The 15,495-nt window shown below is 37.1% G+C and overlaps 1 protein-coding gene and 1 long non-coding RNA gene across 3 annotated transcripts in view; one reads left to right on the plus strand and one right to left on the minus strand.

Moving 5' to 3' along the window:
• SOX5 (SRY (sex determining region Y)-box 5) overlaps positions 1-15,495 on the plus strand; it is a 1,042,185-nt gene that overhangs the window by 316,644 nt on the left and 710,046 nt on the right. The gene's annotated exons all lie outside the window — the stretch shown is intronic.
• Positions 15,095-15,495, minus strand: part of LOC105525719 — a 15,842-nt gene continuing 15,441 nt past the window's right edge. The window contains exon 5 of the long non-coding RNA XR_001003967.1: positions 15,095-15,233. This is a non-coding gene — a long non-coding RNA (uncharacterized LOC105525719). The remainder of the gene's footprint in view (positions 15,234-15,495) is intronic.

Here is a 15,495-nt window from a genome sequence, read left to right on the forward strand (position 1 = left end):
CCTGAAGCTTTCATGACATCAAATTAAATGCAAAAATAGATGAAACACTTTCCTATTAATCCCCTTAACTTTTTTTTTGGCCTTTCCCCCTTTATTTTGGAGAAATTGTTCCATTTTAATTCACCAAAGCGAATCTTTTCATTCAGTGATTGTAAGTTACATGTGCTCAAGGCTACCAATTACCTGTGAAACCAAACACATTCTCTATGTAAAAACGAAGGCAAGTGAGGCAAATTGTGACAGCAATTGCTTTTGCTTAAATACTAGAGTAAAATTTCATAGGTCTTTGCTATGATTCTTATATGTCTGACATTTAGGAAATTAACTTGTTTCATTATGTTCCTAATTTTCCATAGAACTGATACAGTTGGGATGTATGTAAAAGACATGTTTTTCCTCTAAAGAGTGAGGGGAAATGAGTCTGTTTTCTTAGGAATGTGCTCATTTGTGTGAGAGTACACAGGAGATGTCTTTCTTTTCCCACCATTTCTTCACTGTTGAGATTTGTTCATTTGGTAATGTTGGCAAAAGCAAAAATGATTAAGATTTGCAGAAAGACAAATATTAAACTTAGCAAATTTAACAAAAATCTTCTCTTCTGTTGTTAGCAGGAATTTTTTTTTTTTTAATAGCTGGGTTTGTGATATTGAGGTGTATTGGGCTGTGTGATTAAATATACTGCCTTATTAATATATTTTTTAAAAATCTGGCCAGGCACGGTAGCTCATGCATGTAATCCTAGCACTGTGGGAGGCTGAGGCAGGCAGATCACCTCAGGTCAGGAGTTCAAGACCAGCCTGGCCAACATGGTGAAACTTCGTCTCTACTGAAAATACAAAAATTAGCTGGGCGTGGTGGCAGGCACCTGTAATCCCAGCTACTTGGGAGGCTGAGGCAGGAGAATCGCTTGAACCAAGGAGGCGGAGGTTGCAGTGAGCCAAGATCATGCCATTGCATTCCAGCCTGGGCTACAAAAGCGAGACTTCATCCGATAAAAACACACACACACATACAAAAGCTGACCATCCTAATTCAATAGAAGAAGGATGTCTCCTCAAAAGGGTCTGGAACTTTCACTCATATTTAGAGCTAGAGTATAATATAGACTATCAGACCCTAAGAAATAAGGCAAATGGGACCTGTTTTATTAAATGTAAAAAGTATTTCATTTTGGGAATTCAAGAAGGTCATCAAAACATTAATGGAGGGAATGAAGGAACTTCCTGCCATGCTAAATCTTATCACTAAAATGTATTTTGAGACTATAGTTGTTCAATCTTAACATACTTTTGGCAGTTAGTTAGACAAATCCTAAAGTTGAATCAAGTCTATAAATGATTAGGATAAGAATGAACCAAGTTAAATTCCTAAATACCAGGTTTGTGAGAAAAATAATGAAGATCTGTTATTTATATAGAAGAATTACAGTAATTATATAAATCTTAGTAGAAGTAAGTTTTTTTGTTAGTCTCAGCTGTCTCACTCGGCCTGTTGCTGCTACCCAAACGCTTCCCATATAGAATAACATAGTTGCCAACTCCGGGAAATTTGGTCTTGGATATTGGTCTTTACTGTACAACTCAGATTTTAAGTTTAACTGAAAAAGATTATAGGAATTAAAGGGCAAGGGACCTAGAATCTGACTTTTCACATTCTGTATGGGAGGAAGCTTCAGTATGAGAGCCAGTATACAATATACAGAATTGTGGGCCTGCCTCTGTTAAGTTCCTTTCAATTAGAGTTTTTGGGAAAGTCCATGGGGAAGGTAGGGCATTTAATTTTAACTTATTAGACCTTGGCATCTGTCTTCTGAATTGGAGGTCTATTTGGGTACTTTCAGTGATCTCTCTTAATGAACTTACTTTGTACCTTTGATTGAGTTGACACCATAAATTACTAGGCAAAATGTTTTAAAAGTTATATAAAAATAGAGTTTTGAAAAACTCAATTGTCCCCGTTACTCTTTGTTGAGCTTTTTGATTTCCAAGATGTTTCAGAACTTCAAAGCGAAATGCTGTTGCCTGTAGATTTTTAACAAAATCCTACAATGGCTGAACCTTTCAGCAAATCTGTCAGCTTCTCTGTTCCAAGGACAACTGCAGTGTCATTTTCTCCTCCTGCTGGTATTAATGGAACACCAACCTTTTGACTTGTTTAGGCTGCGTCTCAAAAACTGTCTGTCTCTTGCTGGGGTAATAAGGTTAGAATTCACTAGCTGCAAAGGGATTTGTGTACTGACTAAAACCACTTCCATAAGACCTGCTTGGAATAGGTTGGCACAAATACAGCAATGATATAAAATGTGCTAGGTGAATAAATTATATTGAGGATGATTATGCTTCTTGAATTTATATTCCTTTTTAAAAATTTAAACAGAACAAAAACTTTACCTTCATAAACTTTTGGTTCATTGTAGTAGTAGCAACTCTTTTCTACTGTATTTCAAACCAGAGGTGATTTTGGGAATATGCAGTTTCGATGGATTTCTAGAATCTTACATCTTTGTGATATAACTATTGTTTCCTAACTATTATGATTTCTCTCATTCACTTAATATAATGGCAGTGCTTGGTGAGGCTCAATGTGAAAATATGCCTGCTTCACTGTCTTTAAAAGCAGGACTTTCTTGTGGTTTAAATATCATGATACTATTTCCCTTCCTTCTGCAGGAAATCAACTTGAATAGGAAAGGAAAAAAAAAAGCACTAGTGCCAGAAGTATGTACCAGAACAAAAGTGATCTAAAACTATTGAGTGAAATATAAAAGACCATTTAATTTGAATGGGTTGGTGCCATTTTAATGGCAGCATGCTTAGGTTATATGTACTGTCTGTGGGATGATCTGTTTTATTTCAGTGAGGTGGTTTCCAGCTGCAGTGGTTCATTACTGACTGATCAATGGCATGTTGGCCTGGGATCTCACCCTCTTTGTGATGCCATGTGATTGTGAAGCAACGTATGTGAACTTGCCTGGGTGACAGCTGTCAACTGTAAATGGCCATATGTAATGATGAGTAAAGTTGTTGTCAACTGTCAATAGGCCATATGTAACGATGAGTAAAATTACAGGCTGCTGTCTATTAGATGTAAGATTAGAAAAAAGATACACCATGAAAACCTGCCCTGAAAGGTCTAGAGCAGGTATGATTTTTTTAAAGGGCTTGTGCTATGTATCACTTATGCACCCATATTTCTGTTTTGAACCCATTCCTCTCTGGATAGATAAATCCTGCATGCCAATGCTGTCTCTCAATTGAATGGGAAAAGTCTTAGCAACCTTACAAATTAAAGACTAGAACCAGTGATTGCACAGGGGAACCTTCAAATGGAAAGGAGTTAGGTTAGGAGGGCAAGTGCAAGCCTATGAAAGGCCTCTTCACATTTACTCTCCCTCCCCAGTACTAGGAATACATTTCTTTCAACACTGATCATTTACACAGCACTACTCTATGCCAGGTAATGTGATGGGCAAGTGTGAAATAACTGCTTCAGGATAAATATTATTGTCAGTTCAGAGAGCTGATCAATGGTGTGGACATGATGGATTGATACATCCGTGCAAGTCATTTTTTGGCACTTTTTCTACTAAAAGGACGTGTTTTTAATCAGTGACTTGACTAATGGTTGTCATTGTATGATTAGCCTTTCTCTATATACTATCTTCTTTCAGTCATTTGAACAGCAAGATCTTCTCCTGTTTATCGTTTCTTTTGTGACTATACAATATTCACCTAGGACAAAATGTCCTTAAAACATAAACAAGTAACCTTACCAAAGTTAGAAAGACAGGCTCTATACAGAAAGGGAGAACAACAAAGAAACTACAGTCCAAGGATGAACACGAAGGACAAAGAGTGAGAATGTGGACCTCACAAAGCTTTAAAAAAGGAAAAGAAGGGCCAGGTGCGGTGGCTCACACCTGTAATCTAAGCACTTTGGGAGGCCAAGTCGGGCAGATCACTTGAGGTCAGGATTTAGAGACCAGTCTGGCGAACATGGTAAAACCCCGTCTCTGCTAAAAATACAAAAATTAGCCAGCCGTGGTGGTGCTTGCCTGTAATCCAAGCTATTTGGGAGGCTGAGGCAGGAGAATTGCTTGAACCCAGGAGCTGAGATTGCACCACTGCACTCCAGCCTTGGGCAGTAGAGCTAGTCTCAAAGAAGAAGAAAAGAAAGGCACGTTTTGTTTCTTTCTTCAAACGCATTAAAGTAGTGATTTCCAATTTTTGGTAGACCAGCTTCCTGAAGACTATAATCTGCTTCCTTCAGGAATATTGGCTCTCTGAGTGTGTTGGTCTTGGGAAGCTACCCTATGAATTCTCCCTCCAAAGGCAAATTAACACATGTCCAAATAAGCTCCCTTCTACAAGCTTCCCATTCAATTCCCCAACAGTGTATTTCCAGAAAATCCTGTTCTTGCCATTTCTCTCTCCCTGAAGAGAGATGCTAAACCCAGAACCGTCTCAATCATTTTCTGACAAGCTCAGTAAAATTTCATCTTGAATGATAAGCTTCAGAAAGGCTCCACCCAGACCCTAAACTTTGAGACAGTATAAGAAGTAGCTTACAGGAAAATGTCTCTGGCATTTTTAAAAAGTAGCCATCAAGAGACCATTGCTGGTTGGGTGCAATGGCTCACGCCTATAATCCCAGCACTTTGGGAGGCTGAGGCAGGAGGATCACTTGAGGTCAGGAGTTCAAGATCAGCCTGGGCAACATGGTGAAACCCCGTCTCTACTAAAAATACAAAAAAAAAAAAAAAAAAAAAAAAATTAGCCAGGTATAGTGGCGGGCACCTGTAGTCCCAGCTACTCCAGAGGCTGAGGCATGAGAATTGCTTGAACGCGGGAGGCAGAGGTTTCAGTGAGCTGAGACATTTTTTGTTCTCTTAGTTTTTTTGTATGACTGTTTCATAAATCCCCTCTCCCTTTATCATTCACCTCTTGTGTTTTTATTTTGTATTTCATTATCCAGCCTGGGTGACAGAGCAAGACTCCATCTCAAAAATAAATAAATAAATACATAATCATTGCAGTACTTTGGAGTAAAGTTGTAATGCTCCCACAAGACTCTGCTTATCTAACCCCTGTACAGCTCCCCCAGCCTTACCACACCAGGCTCTGTTCTTCGCCACTTGGGCCTTTCCTTTTAGTCCTCAAAGGCCCCAAGTTCTCTCCTGTTCCTGGGCCTTAGCACAAACTCTTCTCTCTCTCTAACCAATCCCATCCTATGCTGCCAGAACTCTTAGCCCTCGAACTGATTTCATTTTAAGCCATACTTCTTCAAGGAAACCTTCACTCACTCTGCAGTCTAGATAGGGTTCTTTATTATCCAACCTCCTACTGTGTTCCTTTCTTCCAGAAGTATCTCAGTCTAGAATCACATAGTCATTTTTTTTTTTTTTCCACTAGTCGATTAGTGTTTATCTCTCTTCTAAGCTAACAGCTCCCAGCAAGGATCAGGCCTTTTTTCCCCCTGCTGATGTCCCTACCCGCAGCACAGTATTTGGCACTGTATCGGAGGCACTCAGGAAATATATGTCGTGTGAATGAATGCCCCTTCTGTGACATCTCCAAAAATAAATCACTCTTGTCGTTGAGGACTGGTACATTTTTCTTCTCTTAAGAAACAGGCTTGCTTTTGTTTCTTTTTTTAAAATGTGATTTTTACACGCCATCATCTTTTTCCTTTGAAAGTGATGGGTAGAAACCTTGCATTTTTTGTTCTCTTAGTTTTTTTGTATGACTGTTTCATAAATCCCCTCTCCCTTTATCATTCACCTCTTGTCTTTTTATTTTGTATTTCATTATAAGCTGTCTCAGCGCTTTCTGGAAGCACTGGGGTATCCAATAATAAATAAGTGAGAGCAGTATCAACCCCAGGAAAGCCCATTTCCCTACAATTATAGTGGTGTTGAAAATACTTTATCTTTGTGTAAACATGGCCCAAAAAGAATGTGATGATTATTTTTTCTCAATTTGTGAGAAACATTTTTAAAAATTCTTTTACTTTGCACCTGTACACTACTTCTCTTCCAAGAATATTTAAGCTTTAAGCACTTTCCAGTCATTACTTGATTTGCTGCCAACGTGCCAGTGTTTATAATATGAAGGAACTGAGGCAAAAAGAGCCAAAATTTCAGAATTAAAAAAAAAAAAAGTTGATAACATGAGAATGTATTCCTGGCTCTTAGTCTCTTACAGTTTCCCTCAGGTGGTATGATTCTAGGTTGATAATCATTGGTGTTGAATTATTATTTTAATTTTCTTGAATTTTTTTTTTTTTTTAGTTTGAAACATTAGGTTTAATATGATGGACAATGACTGATATAACCATCATAAAATCTTTTACTCCCAACACTCTTTAAAAAAAAAACCTGTGCCTATAATTTGAGAACATCAACAGGAAAAAAAGTTAGGCAAAAAATTGAAGTAAGCAATTTGTAAAATAGTCAATGTGATGTGACAACTAAGACATTTTATAAGAAAACATTTTAAAAACATTTCAACGAGACTAAAACCAAAATTTTAAATATATATATATACACACACACACACACACACACACACACATACACATACACACACACATGCGCGCCAGTGGTGTAATGTCAAAGGTATAGATTTTATGGCCAAAGACTGAACTTTGTCTATGTCTGAAATGAACACTTGATATTAGCCAGTGATATTTGTGTTTGGCAGAACACAGAAACACTTAATAAACATACAATCCTACATTAAAGCCATTTTCTGCCTTGGATAAGTAAAAATTTTCACAAGTTAAGACACAAATGCCTAAAATGGCTATTTTCTTCTCTTTTTCACTAACAAGTTTTTTTTCTTCACTGTTTCTGTTTACTATTTCTTTACTCCTTATTTATTAAATTTGAGTTCTGCATTCACATAGATCTTTTCCTTACCTGCTCTATATTCTCTATGTGATATATCTCTTTCTTTTATGTTATTACTTTGCCAAATGTTGTTATTGTTGCTGGTTGGGTTTTAAACCTCGTTAAAAATTAGCTAATTTTCACGTAAACCAATTCTAGACATGGGCCATATAGTATACACATATGTGCATGTACATATTCACAGTTCTTCTCCCCTACCCCCAAGCTGGCAAAAACCCCAACTCAGATGTTAATCCACCAAGTGTGTCACCCCGTCTGCCTATTTGTGTTAAGGTGCCCAGGATTTAGGACAAATTTAAGATCAAGTTATAGGCAGATCAAATTAGTTTGCCAGCTTAATTTCAGGCAAGTCAGGTTGTCCAGTTTATAAGTAGTTTAACATGTGTTGCCTTAGTTTCTTTCTTTTTTTAAAGAATTGTTCCCTATTTTTAGTTTATTCATTAATTTATTAACTCATTCAGAAGTATTTCTCTAAGTCCTATTCTTTGCCAGGCACTATCCTAGTTGTTGGGATTACTATAGTAAGTAGAAAGCACACACACACACAAACACAAATCTCCCCAAACACAAATGATGCCCTTAGCCATCATGAAGCTCACAGTCTAGTGATAAGAGAAATTAATGTTAATTAAATAATTACACAAAGACATGTAAAATTGTGACTATGATGAAAGCTACAAAGAAAGAGTAAACACTGTGATGAGCCCTCTCATGGGAGAATTTGACCTAATCAGGATGTTTAGGGAAGGCTTCCCTGAAACATGAGTCAGATATAACTAGGTGAATAATAAAAGTGATAGTACTGGCCAGGTGCAGTGGCCCACGCCTGTAATCCCAGCACTTTGGGAGGCAAGGTCAAGGCAGTTGGATCACCGAGGGTCAGGAGTTTGAGACTAGCCTAACAGAGTGAAACCCCATCTCTACTAAAAATACAGAATTAGCCAGGTGTGATGGTGTGTGCCTGTAATCCCAGCTACTTGGGAGGCCCAAGATCACGCTATTGCACTCTAGCCTGGGCGACAAGAGCAAAACTCCATCTCAAATAAATAAATACATACATACATAAATAAAAATACATATATGTATAACTGAGAATAATAATAGTTAACCTTTATTGATCTCTTACACTGCCCCAGGCACTGTGATGAGTGTTTTACTTCTGTCAATGTATCTAATCTCCCCAAATTTCCAGGGAGGGTGGCACAATAGTGCCTCACTGCAGTTGTCAGAGGGAGACCAGAAATTGAGAGTATTCCTACCTAGGGGCCTGTGCTGGCACCCAAGTGTTTAACCATTCACCTTTTTCCTGCCTATGTGAGGAGGGGGAAAAGAATTTTCCAGGGACTGCAGCTGGTGCATAGGCCCTAGGGGGAAATATGCAGCACAGTCAGTAGGAGGGGCCTAAGGAAGACCAGTGGGAGTATAAAGGGTAGAGGAAGCCACCGGGGTACATAACTGCCTGCATTCGCTTTACATGCATCTCCAGACCCCCTTGCTTCCCAAATGTCTTAGTTCAACTCAAAGGAAGCCATCTTTATTCAAGGTGTAGCAAATTGCCCGCGGGTGTTGTTTAAGTGGATCTACTCTAAATTATATGGAAAACCACATAGGCTCAAGGTTAGAGAATTTCAGCACAATAAGCAAAGTGGTAAAGCGTTCTTCTTCCCAGCCTCATCTTTCTGCCCTTGAATAGGGAAATTATGATTGGTGTAAAACGACCAACTTTTTATTTATTTATTTTTATCAGTATGCCTACATTCAAAATTTAAATCTTCCTAACAGGATCAGTGGTTATCTTGTTCCACTTACAAATTGATAAGTTAGATGCTCGAATTCAGAATAACTGCAGAACTGTAATGTAAGAGTTACATTAGATTATGTCCGGGAAGAATCATTGCTATTTTTGGCTATTTGAAAATTAACAATATTTCTACTCAGGTGGAAATTCCACGTGTAGTTAGGTGGAGAAACTTTATTGAATTAGTATTGGGACTTGACTCCTTGGGATTGGGCTAAGGGTCTTTCAGTCTGTATCATTATAATAGTAATTACAGAAAAAATTTAAAAGTGCATAATAACCCCATGTATACTTAATGAATGAAAATCCTGTTTTTCTTTTGATAAGTGATTAGTTAAATCATTCTATAATACTGCTATTCTATGAGGCAATGTAGGGTTTTAGAATGACTTTCTATCTAAACAATACATTAAAAGTAATACTTATGTGGACTGATGATATGAAAAGAAGGACCATTTATAGAAGATTAAAAATTAATTAGAACAACATAGGTCAAGGTTAAAATATAGTTTATATTTGGAATAGCATCTTCTGTGTTAATTCTTTTTCTCTTTGAATTACTAAAAAGCTGTTATTGAGCTTTCTACTTTTAATGACTTCGTTGCAGTTAAGACAAATATAAGACAGAAAATACTGTTATTACCCTAATTGGAATGTTATTTATACATTCATAATGTACAGAAAAATACACTTTAAACACTATACACACTATGAAACAAAGGAAACTTTACAGATTATAAACTGGAAATAGAGAAATAGTTGTTAAGACTGTTATAACACATCTCTGGTAAATCATGTATTTATCTAAATAATACGTGTTTTAGGATCAGGTAAATGAGATAGGGTTCCAGGTTCATGGGGTTCTTTTTTAATTCTTGTTACGTTCTTCTGATTGTAAAATGTTAATCTATTTTTAAAAATATTCAGAGTAATTCAAGCAAAAACCTTCATACTCCCATTTTTCCCAGAGATAAACACTTTTACAGTTGGTTTAATATCCTCTTGCTATGTATAAAGACACTCCTTCACTCACTTAAAAGTGTTGTTATATACCCTTAATTCCCCCGATGGACATGAGGCTTGTGTTCTGTTATTTGCTTTGGAAAATGATACTTCAAATGAGTATTTTTGTGCATATACACTTAAGTGTTACTTATATAAGATAAATTATTGAAAGTGGAATTGCTGGGCTAAAAATCTTGCACAGTTAAAATATTCACCCAGTTTGCCAAATTGCCCTCAGAAAGTGTACAAGTTTACACTCTCGCTAACTATACATGAGGATCTGCTTTCCCCCTGCACCACCCCCCACCTTGCCAGTTATTAGCACTCAGAATGATCTTGTTTTAAAATTGTATCAATTGGGTAGTTGAAAAGTGATATCTTCTTGCAGTTTTCATTTGCATTTCTTTGATTACTAGTGAATATACGTGTTTGCAATAGGATACGATGGTTTAAGAAGAGAAAAACTCATTGGGAATAAAGATCATGTTGATTTAGAAAGTTGGAACTGAATCTTTTATATTAGTCTATTTCTTATCTTCCAGTGTTTTCAGAATGTCCTCATTTTTTGTAAAAGTGGTTTACATGTCATGACACATGCATTGAAACATTTATTTTAGTGGGGGAATGAGCAGAACTGTAGCAAAAACTTTCTTTATAATGAAATTATTTTAATACCTTTCAGGCAAGAAATTAGTTTCATCAAGAAAATTGATTTAATTTAGAAGAGATGCAGTATTTATAGCCATAACCAGGTTAAACATTTTTCTCCACTTCTATATCAAAAATAGCTTCTAACCAGTATATAGCTGCAAATCAATTCGTTCAGTTTAAGGTTTTCAAATTTTATTAATACTCCTCCCATCTTTATGACATTTATTATTCTGTGCAAATCTTTGAGATTCTTCACATAACTTTATAAAACAGACAAAAAATAACTTTCGATGGCCAGCTGAATAGCCCAAAGAAAAAGTTGCAAGCTCAACAACATGAATTATTTCATTTCATAGAGTTGGATAGTGAAAAATGATTAAAACAGATCCTTCTGGTATTTTTAATTTTTTTTTTTTAGTTTCTAAGTATCTAAATTCACTTAAAAATTAAAACTATAGACAGTAAGAAAACTTATTTTATTCCCAATACCTTTAATTAGAATCACAAATTTTAGTGGCTGATTAATTTTCATGAACCAACCAATACTTATTGTATTTTAGAAACATAAATGGAAGGGAAATCCAGAATATTGATATTCTACAAATGGCAACTTTGCTTGTTTGCCAGAGCTGCATGCTGGGGATCTTAACTATACCATTTTTGAATAGCAGCCTAATGAGCTTGAATATTCTGTTGAGGGGGAAAGTGAAGTACATTTTTCAGTGTCTTCTCCAGAGGTAGCTTTGGTCACCTGAACGCTGCAAACTAGGAATGGAGTTTTGATTCGCAGAGCATACCTTGTACAGCAATAGTAAATGCAGAGTATGGTTTTTGTCTTTCATGGAAATTCATTTGATATATTCTCTGGGTGTGAACCTTAGTTCTGATTTAAGGAACCCTCTTGACATACTCCTGGCCAGGAAGAGTGAGAGACTGTTTTAAATTGTCTCAAATTTTGTTCTTATTTAGAGAAAGTATTCTGTTTTAAATTCTCACTGAAAGATCATAGAATAGAAACAAAGAGGCTTTTGTAATGAAATCAGGCAGAGCCACTCATGTATTTAAAATCTCATTATCTATATCAAAACTATTTTAAGTTGTGCCCAAATCTAGATTCATCTTAACTAGTAAGAAAAAATCTTACTTGTGGTTTTGGATGTATTGATATATCCTGGTATCACACTTTCTTTTTAATTGCAAAACAATATGACTTACTCATAAATTACAGAAATTTTGACTATGAACCTCAAATTCTTGAGAAGAATGTCCACACAAGCTTAGGCCTTCTCTACCCTTCTAGATTTATAAAAACTGAGAGAGGGAATTCATGGTACATCAAACCAATCTTTCTATTTCATGACACCACATATGAACCATCACACTTAAACGAAACTCTTGTCATCAAAAAAAGATTTAGAAACCTGTTCTCAGTGAATACTTGAGTTACACATTGTTATAAAATGATGTCATTAAGAAAAATCTGTACACTAATAAGTATCTCAAGTTGAAATTTTACACTACATATTAATTGGTATGGAAAAATAGAATGGCCGTATGGAAAGCAATACGTTCACCATAGATATTGTTCGATAGTTAACAGCCACTTGATAGAATCATGTAATTTTACAGTGAATTTTGCCTATTTGCCACTAAGGGTAAGTGTTCTGGAGTAAATTTCAACTCTCAATCTTGCCAGGCTTGTGACAGTATTAAAAATTAGTTCGGGATAGAAAATGAAGTGTTTTGTTATTTCTTTCTTACTGATTTAATTGAGGAGGGAAAGGGGTACCTAAATTCTTGCCCAAATAGGAATTTGGCCAATAGAACAATAATGTATGAGATAAAGAATTTTAATACTTGTACATGTTTAAGAATTTAATTTTGTTTTCTGGAAATCTTGATATTTGACTTCAAGATATAAGACGGCCAAATTGCCATAAATTGCATCTTTGTACAGAAAAGTAGTTGTTCTTTTGGGAAATGTGTTTTTTTTTTTTTTTTTGAGACGGAGTCTCGCTCTGTCGCCCAGGCTGGAGTGCAGTGGCCGGATCTCAGCTCACTGCAAGCTCCGCCTCCCGGGTTCCCGCCATTCTCCTGCCTCAGCCTCCCGAGTAGCTGGGACTACAGGCGCCGCCACCTCGCCCCGCTAGTTTTTTGTATTGTTAGTAGAGACGGGGTTTCACTGTGTTAGCCAGGATGGTCTCGATCTCCTGACCTCGTGATCCGCCCGTCTCGGCCTCCCAAAGTGCTGGGATTACAGGCTTGAGCCACCGTGCCCAGCTGGGAAATGTGGTTTTATAGAATATATTGCAACCTGACACAATGAATTTTCAGCATCAGTATTGACAAATGAAGAACAGGAACCACAGGCAAGTGAGGCGTTACAAGAGAGAGTGGTGAGGTCCTAATTTGGAGCCTAAGATTAGCTGCTTTGATCTGCTGTTAAATAACTGTAATCTGGTACTAAAATCTGGGTTTTAATTTTGAGTGTATGAGTTGGCTCTATCTTACAAGTCAAAGAACTAAAATGAATTTTGGAGATAGTTTAATATTAATACAACCACTACTTGTAGTTTTTATTTTTTAAAAGGAATAGTCAGGCAGTAAATAGGACTTCAGTGTATGTCACATTTAAGGATCTCTTTATATAGTGCCATAACTTTATGTATATAAAAAGATACATACATTTTACTAAAATTAGCATAAAGCCTTGTATCTAGAGCTGTGTATTCCCTCTGTGGCAATGCAGTTTTATTCCTTATGTCTTCTGTACCCTCATCAAACATATGTACTTGGGACATCGGCTTGAAAGAGAATGGTCAGGTTAAATCTCCTTTTTAAATAAAAGTGAAAGAATGGCATAAAAAGAAATTGCAGAAATGTCTTCAGACCCTATACTGGTTCTAAGGTGAGACTCTTCCTAGCAGAAAACTTTGTTTTCTTGTCCTTAACAACTGAATTCCACTTTCACTTCTGAGTGTAAACTGGCAGATTAGACATTTCCAAGGGCTTGTTCAGTGTGAAGTTTTTCAGGTGATTTCAGTTTAATGCGACCAGATAATTGTAGCTCCAGGGCTTAGTTAGGCTGTAAAGCTGCTAATCCAGACAATATTACCTGGTCACATGTTGTGCTTATAAGAGACACCTCTGCCTTTAATGTTCTCTCCCCACGCTGGTGATTTCTCGTTTCAGAAGTCCTATAAAAATGAGGCACACCAGGCCAAGATTAAGTCTAGGGGGAAAAAAAGTATCAGAATATGCAGTTTGAGACAATAATGTAAAACCTTACATCTTTTGCCAAAGATAAAATTTGATATTTTCGTGGCATGCAGTTCTACTTTATTCCTTGTCGTCTCTAAGGAAATGTAGTGAGTTTGAAGACTGTATCTTCTTTTTTTTGATTCAGTGAGCTACTACTCAAGCATCTATACTCTAAGCATTCGTAAATAGTTATATTAATCACTGCAGTTATTATTTGGTAGGAATGCTTCCTTTGAGTAGAGTGCAGTAATCCACTTCTCATATTTATTCCACTCAGAACCTCTTCTCAACAGCAATTGTAATGCAATATTGAATGATGATATGTTGGGATTCTGAAGGTTGTTACCTTTTTGTCTCACCCTGACCAAAATGTGGTATTTCTATTGTAGTTAATATATCAACAGATGCTTATAAATAAAAGGCAGTTCTATTCATTTGTCAAACCTTTGTTAGCTCTTGTGGCCTACACGGTAATGAACAATTGGGAAATAAAACAACGTTGGGAGAAGCAGTTTATATGTGATTAAGCCTTTCTATTGTGACATTGAATGTGAGAGATGGGCAGAAGTCCTGCTTTGGAGTACACTTTAATATGCCATGTGCAAAATGGGAATTAGTTTGCTATTGTGTTGAAAACGAGGTGCATTATTTGGATTGTGTAAGTTATGTAGGATCTAAGAGGACAGAAAAGAAGGTAGAAATTGAGAGCTCAGGCAGTGGGGTTCAAGCAGCATAACAAGTCAACTAATGGCAGTAAGACTACTCTGTGGCCGGGCACTGTGGCTCACTCCTGTAATCTCAGCACTTTGGGAGGCTGAGGAGGACTGATGACTTGAGCTCAGGAGTTTAAGACCAACCTGGGCAACATGGCAAAACCCCATCTCTGAAAAAAATGCAACAGAAAATAAGCTGGACATTGTGGCATGTGCTTTTAGCCCCAGCTACTCTAGAGGCTGAGGTGGGAGGATCACCTGAGCCTGGGAGGCTGAGGCTACAGTGACCTGAGGTCATGCCACTGTATTTCAGCCTGGGAAATAAAAAAACAAACAAAAACAAAAACAAAACTCAAAACACTACTCTTGTGAAGTGCCTAGTGCAGAGCATGGCTCCCTATAGATGAGTCTGATTTCTGCCTCCTCTTCCTTTTTGCTTCCTTCCCTCTTGCTTCCTTCCCTCTCTTTCTCTCTGCCTCTCTGCTATCCACCATGGAGAGAAAAGATGTTCTATTTTACTCTTAATGGGCCCTCATCTGTAATCCCTTCTTCCAGTGACTTTATGTTTTCTTGGAAATTTATGTAGTTGTGTCATGGCCCTTTATTATATAAAATTCTTTGTTATCCTAGCAGGAATCTAAAAGTAAGAAAATAAATAATTTGCACTTGCTCTTTATTCTTGGTAACCTGATTATAGAGAGAGTTGTTCCTCTTCAGCTGAGGTTGCCAGCGTAGGGACCACTGTATCTGCTTCTCAGTTACCATGACCCAGCAGGGGCCTGTCTGGGTTCTGAAGAGCACCAGGGATTCCTGGAGATGGAATCATTCTTTCCCTGGTCACTTTCCTGTGCGCTCAGAAGCCGCCACTGTCCTAGGAGATCATTTGTGCTTGATGCTATGGAGAATTCATTGGAAATATCAGGTAAGGTTAATCCATAATGACTTCTGTAGGCTATATATGTAAATAAGATAGTACATATGAAACAAGTAATTAAATAAAATAGTATATTATCAAGAGCAAACAAAATAAGTTCATTATGTATGTTTAGAAAAATACAACTTGGGCCGGGCGCAGTGGCTCAAGCCTGTAATCCCAGCACTTTGGGAGGCCGAGACGGGCGGATCACGAGGTCAGGAGATCGAGACCATCCTGGCTA

The sequence above is a fragment of the Colobus angolensis genome, unplaced genomic scaffold (assembly GCF_000951035.1).
Source record: "Colobus angolensis palliatus isolate OR3802 unplaced genomic scaffold, Cang.pa_1.0 Scaffold550, whole genome shotgun sequence".
Lineage (NCBI taxonomy): Eukaryota > Metazoa > Chordata > Mammalia > Primates > Cercopithecidae > Colobus > Colobus angolensis.